We start from the raw sequence: 7,023 nt of genomic DNA on the forward strand, positions 1-7,023 counted from the left end.
GCCCGCCAGTCAACAGTCACCAGAGCTGCCCGCCAGTCAACAGTCACCAGAGCTGCCCGCCAGTCAACAGTCACCAGAGCTGCCCGCCAGTCAACAGTCACCAGAGCTGCCCGCCAGTCAACAGTCACCAGAGCTGCCCGCCAGTCAACAGTCACCAGAGCTGCCCGCCAGTCAACAGTCACCAGAGCTGCCCGCCAGTCAACAGTCACCAGAGCTGCCCGCCAGTCAACAGTCACCAGAGCTGCCCGCCAGTCAACAGTCACCAGAGCTGCCCGCCAGTCAACAGTCACCAGAGCTGCCCGCCAGTCAACAGTCACCAGAGCTGCCCGCCAGTCAACAGTCACCAGAGCTGCCCGCCAGTCAACAGTCACCAGAGCTGCCCGCCAGTCAACAGTCACCAGAGCTGCCCGCCAGTCAACAGTCACCAGAGCTGCCCGCCAGTCAACAGTCACCAGAGCTGCCCGCCAGTCAACAGTCACCAGAGCTGCCCGCCAGTCAACAGTCACCAGAGCTGCCCGCCAGTCAACAGTCACCAGAGCTGCCCGCCAGTCAACAGTCACCAGAGCTGCCCGCCAGTCAACAGTCACCAGAGCTGCCCGCCAGTCAACAGTCACCAGAGCTGCCCGCCAGTCAACAGTCACCAGAGCTGCCCGCCAGTCAACAGTCACCAGAGCTGCCCGCCAGTCAACAGTCACCAGAGCTGCCCGCCAGTCAACAGTCACCAGAGCTGCCCGCCAGTCAACAGTCACCAGAGCTGCCCGCCAGTCAACAGTCACCAGAGCTGCCCGCCAGTCAACAGTCACCAGAGCTGCCCGCCAGTCAACAGTCACCAGAGCTGCCCGCCAGTCAACAGTCACCAGAGCTGCCCGCCAGTCATACGTCACCAGAGCCGCCCGCCAGTCATACGTCACCAGAGCCGCCCGCTAGTCAGGAGCCGCCAGAGCCGCCCGCTAGTCAGAAGCCGCCAGAGTGGCCAGACTTCCCGGAACTGCCAGAGTGGCCAGACTTCCCGGAACTGCCAGAGTGGCCAGACTTCCCGGAACTGCCAGAGTGGCCAGACTTCCCGGAACTGCCAGAGTGGCCAGACTTCCCGGAACTGCCAGAGTGGCCAGACTTCCCGGAACTGCCAGAGTGGCCAGACTGCCCCGATCAGCCAGAGTGGCCCGCCTGTTCGGGGCTGCCAGAGTGCCCTGCCTGTCAGGAGCTGCCAGAGTGGCCCTCCTGTCCTCCGGCCCAGCCCGAGGGGCCCTCCTGTCCTCCGGCCCAGCCCGAGGGGCCCTCCTGTCCTCCGGCCCAGCCCGAGGGGCCCTCCTGTCCTCCGGCCCAGCCCGAGTGGTCCGTCTGCCAGGGTCAGCCCGAGTGGCACGTCTGCCCGGCGCAGCTAGCGGCGCCACCAAAGTGGGTGACGCCAAAGGGGGAACGAGGTCCACGTCCTGCACCTGAGCCACCTCCAGGATAGGTGGGTTAGGGAGGGAGGGTGTAGCACAGTGCCGTCGGTGATGGCAGCCACCCTCCCTTCCCTCCCTTATGGTTTAGGGGTTATTGTTTGTTGGTTTTGTTGGGGTATTGGGGATTTTCTTGTGTTTTTCTTTTTTAAGGTGCATCCCAGAGTCTGCACCTTGAGGGGGGGGTACTGTCACGTCCTGACCAGCAGAGGGCATTTTGCTTAGTCTTGGTCAGGATGTGGCAGGGGTTTGTGTTTGTTAAATGTTGGGTTGATGATTGGGACTTCCAATTGAAGGCAGGTGTGTATAGTTGCCTTTGATTGGAAGTCCTATATAGGTGTGTGTGTTTGTCTTTGGGGGTTGTGGGGAATTGTTTTTGCACTGCGTTTATAGCCTGCAGAACTGTCACTGTTGTCACCTTTTTGTGTTATTAAGTGGATGCTTTACTCCTTAATTTCAATTAAAGATGAGTATTCACATACCTGCTGCGCCTTGGTCCATTTATGAAGACAGCCGTTACCCAACCATAGAAAAGCATTGAGGAAATCTGAGAGCAGACCTCTTTAGTTGACTGAGCTGATGTCTGAAATAGCTGAACTGGACATGCAGTACCCCACTGGACACAAAATGGTTGAATCAATGTTGTGATGAGGAATCTATGTAGAAAATACATTGGATTTGAAAAAGTTATCACTGTTGTTTTATTTTGAGGGTGTTTGTTTTGTTTTGAGGGTGACATTTCAACCGCTATTGTTATTTACTGCTGCTCTTTAATTATTTGTCATTCTTACTTTGTTTTGTTGGTATTTTCTTAAAACTGCATTGTTGGTTAAGGGCTTGTAAGTAAGCATTTCGCTGTTGTATTCGGCACCTGTGACAAATACAATTTGATTTGATCATTGTAACAAATTTTCAACATAGACAAACCTTGAATAAAATATGTTTATTTTTGGATGAAATGGAGACATGAATCCAACATATCAATTATTCATTTATAGACAAACTGGATTTTGAATTGTGTTTGGTTGTCAATGCAACCAAATGTCAACATTTAAAGGAGATCTTCTGCTTGGATAGTTCCATCTGTGCTGACTTAGTCATCTGTGCTGACTTAGTTTGTCTACAAATTAATAATTTATATGTTGGATTCATGTCTCCATCTCAACCAAAAATCTAAATAAAAAATAAATTAAATCAAATCAAACTTTAAATGCACTTTAAATAAAGTTTAATTTTATTTAGTCGTGTTCTTTAACTTTGATTATTGGTTGAGATGGAGACGTGAATCCAACATATCAATTATTAAATTGTAGACAAACTGGAATTAAAGCTAGACTAAATCAGTGGCACAAAAGATACATCTCCTTCAAACGTCGAAAACCAAACACAATTCAATTACACTTTTACAGTAAATAGCCTACTAACTTGTTGACAAGTTAAATTATGTGTTGGCTTCACATCTCCATCTAAACCAAAAATAAAAGTTCAAGAATAGAATTAAGCCAGTGGCTCAGATGAAACTATTCAAGTATTAGATATCATTTAAATGTTTGTTTGTCTGCGTTGTCAACCAAGCACAATTCATTAATACTTTTGTAAAACAGTAAATAGCCTAAAGTTAAGGCTACCTTACAAACAAATGTAACTGTATTTATTCAACCTTAAAATTAGTAACACGTCCATGGCCATATTTTGAGGTTTGTTTAATGTAACTATAAATGTCTTCTTATGTAATCATAGAAAGTGTGCATGTTCAAGATAGCATGCAAAGGTCGCAGGTCTGTGGAGATGTGTAACGGCTGTCGGGAGAGAGAGTAGACCAAGGCGCAGCGGAGTTAGTGTTCATCATGATTGTATTTAATTAACGTAAGAACACTATACAAAAACAAGATAACCAACAGCAAAACAGTCCTGTTCGGAAATAATCTAAACAGAAACAATTACCCACAAAACCCCAACGGAAAAACAGGCACTTATGTGTGACTCCCAATCAGCAACAACCAACAACAGCTGTGCCTGATTGGAAGCCACACGGCCAAAATCAATGAAACAGACAACATAGAAAATGAACATAGAATGCCCACCCAATGTAACACCCTGGCCTAACCAAAATAAAGAACAAAAACCCCTCTCTATGGCCAGGGCGTTACAGTACCCCCCCCCCCCCAAGGTGCGGACTCCGGCCGCAAAACCTGACTCTGAAGGGGAGGGTCCGGGTGGGCCTTCTTACGGCGGCGGCTCAGGTGCAGGACGTGGCCTCCGCTCCACCCTCAGCGTCGCCCACTTAGGAGGACTGGTGGGCGACCTTGGTTGCGCCCGGCTGGCGGGCGACCCTGGCTGCGCCCGGCTGGCGGGCGACCCTGGCTGCGCCCGGCTGGCGGGCGGCTCCGGCGGCTCCGGACAGGCGGGCAGCTCTGGCGGCTCCGGACAGGCGGGCGGCTCTGGCGGCTCCGGACTGGCGGGCGGCTCTGGCGGCTCCGGACTGGTGGGCGGCTCTGGCGGCTCCGGACTGGCGAGACCCACTGGAGGCCTGGTCTGTTGAGCAGGCACAGGACTGACCAGGATGGGGAGACCCACTGGAGGCCTGGTCCTAGGAGGAGGCACAGGACGGACCAGGATGGGGAGACCCACTGGAGGCCTGGTCCGTGGAGGCGGCACAGGAGAGACCAGGATGGGGAGACCCACTGGAGGCCTGGTCTGTGGAGGAGGCACAGGCTTAACCAGGATGGGGAGACCCACTGGAGGCCTGGTCCGAGGAGGAGGCACAGGATAATCCGGGCTGTGGGGGGAGCACTGGAGTTCTGGTACGTAGGCTCCTTACCCACACTCAAGGCTGAATGCCCACTTTGGCCCGGCATGGGCGGAGCACAGGCATTGGGCGAACTGGGCCCTCCCAGCGCTCTGGAGACACAGTGCGCAGAGCCGGTGCAGGATAACCTGGACCGAAAAGGCGCACCGGAGACCAGACGCGCTGAGCTGGCACAACCCGTCCTGGCTCGATGCCTGCACTCACATGGCACTTGCGGGGGGCTGGCCTATAGCGCACCGGGCTATGAACGCGTACTGGGGACACCGTGCGCTTTACCGCATAACACGGTGTCTGACCAGTACTGCGCTGCCTCCTGTAAGCACGGGGAGTTGGCTCAGGTCTACCGCCTGACTCCGCCAATCTCCCCGTGTGCCCCCCCAAAAAAATTTGGGGGGCTGCCTCTCTTGTCTGTTGCGCTCCCTTTCCTCATACCAGCACCTCTCAGCTATCGCTGCCTCGATCTCCCACTGCTGGCGGCGATACTCCCCAGCTTGAGCCCATGGTCCCTTTCCGTCCATTAATTCTTCCCATCTCCAGGAATCCTGAACGTTCCTCTCCATCTTCTCCAAAGTCCATGAGTCCATATTACTTTCCTTCTCCTGGTGCCTCTCCTTCCTCCGCTGCTTGGTCCGTTTTTGGTGGGTAATTCTGTAACGGCTGTCGGGAGAGAGAGTAGACCAAGGCGCAGCGGAGTTAGTGTTCATCATGATTGTATTTAATTAACGTAAGAACACTATACAAAAACAAGATAACCAACAGCAAAACAGTCCTGTTCGGAAATAATCTAAACAGAAACAATTACCCACAAAACCCAACGGAAAAACAGGCACATAAGTGTGACTCCCAATCAGGAACAACCAACAACAGCTGTGCCTGATTGGAAGCCACACGGACAAAATCAATGAAACAGACAACATAGAAAATGAACATAGAATGCCCACCCAATGTAACACCCTGGCCTAACCAAAATAAAGAACAAAAACCCCTCTCTATGGCCAGGGCGTTACAAGATGTTCACAATTGCTATAATAATCTATCAGAATCTTGAACAGCATTGATCACTTGCGCTATGTACCTTTAATGTAATCTCAACTATAATCCAGGTAATTTAGTTGTGCTATTAGATGAAGCACAGTGATAACACATTAAGTTGTTGTATAAATATAAAATATCTGACATGGTATTCCCATTTGAACTTTGTTGTGCTTTTAAGATTTTAAATGGTTGAAAGCAAAGTGATAACACATTTATATGGCAATTTAACCAAAAATCACACATTGTTTTTCCATAGTAATAACACATTGGGAATTCAATAAACTTCAGACTGTCTTTTTGAGTGGGTGAATAAAGGTTGAAATCTCTTGCCTCAACCAAATATTACCCACATGTACATGGTTAAATGACGTGGTGTGCCTAGTGGGACCTGTCTTCCTCCTGCATGGAGCAAAGAAAACGCAATGACATCTCCATACTTGCTCTTTTTCAACCAAAGGATGTATTTTTATCATAGGTCTGTCAGACCCATGTGACAAAGTTGTGATAGCTGTCACTCTTTTTGACCTGTGACCCCTCATGTCTGGTTACAACAGCTTACCCCTCAGGCCGGACGAGCCCTCCCCCTGGTACTTCATATCCCTTAATGTAATTTTAAGTAACTCAGACTAGGAGTGCTGATCTTTGAGATTATAATGAATAATATAATATGGACGGAGGGGGACCTGATCCTAGATCAGCACTACTACACTGAGATGCTTTTTGAATAGTATTTAGTATTTAGTATTTTTTTAGTATCTCCATTAGCTGTTGCCAAGGCAGCTGGTACTCTTCCTGGGGTCCAAACAGAGATACAACATTAGATCATACAAAACATTGTGCATTATACAAATTGACATTGCTCCATTGTTACATTACAATATTACAATACTACATTTCATTACTAAGAATAGTGCGTGGGTGTGTGTAGGGTGTGCGTTTTCAGAGTGTGTGTCTCTTCGAAGTCTGCGTCGTGCCATGAGGTGTTGTTTTATCTGTTTTTTTTGTCTGATTTTAATGCTAGCTTGAGTTACTTGAGGTGGAAGAGAGATCCATGTAGTCATGGCTCTGTATAGTACTGTGTGTTATCTAGCGTCTGTTCTGGACTTGGGGACTGTGAAGACACCTCTGGTGGCATGTCTTGTGTGGTATGTATTAGTGTCTGGGGTGTGTTAGCCGATTGACTAGACAGTTATGTACTTTTAACACGTCAATACCTCTCACAAAGACCAGTAGTGATGCAGTCAATCTTTCCTGTACTTTGAGCCAGGAGAGATTTATATGCATGTTATTGATATTAGCACTCCGAGTACATATAAGGGCCAGATGTTGCTGCTTTGTTCTGGGCCAACTGTAATTTGCCTATTTCCCTCTTTGCAGCACTTGACCATATAACTGGGCACTAGTCCAGGTATGATAAAACTAGGGCCTGTAGGACTTGTTTGGTCTGTTATGGTGTCAAGAAAGCAAAGCAGCACTTTATCACAGACAGACCATAACATTGTGCTGAAACCATAACATTGTGCTTAAGAAACTCGTATTCTTGTCATGGCCATCCATGGTCCCTCAGATAGGGTTTTTGTAAGGTTGGTCCTTTCATAACAACGAACCAGGGTAGAATAGGGGGGAAATCTGTGGTTACAAGCTTTTGTTTTTATCTTTTCAACTAGGACTAGAAATTTAAGTCATTTTACATGTTGAAAAATGTATATAAATACCTGCATTTCCTAACTGAAT

Source organism: Salmo salar, chromosome ssa07, assembly GCF_905237065.1.
Source record: "Salmo salar chromosome ssa07, Ssal_v3.1, whole genome shotgun sequence".
NCBI classification, from domain to species: Eukaryota; Metazoa; Chordata; class Actinopteri; order Salmoniformes; family Salmonidae; genus Salmo; species Salmo salar.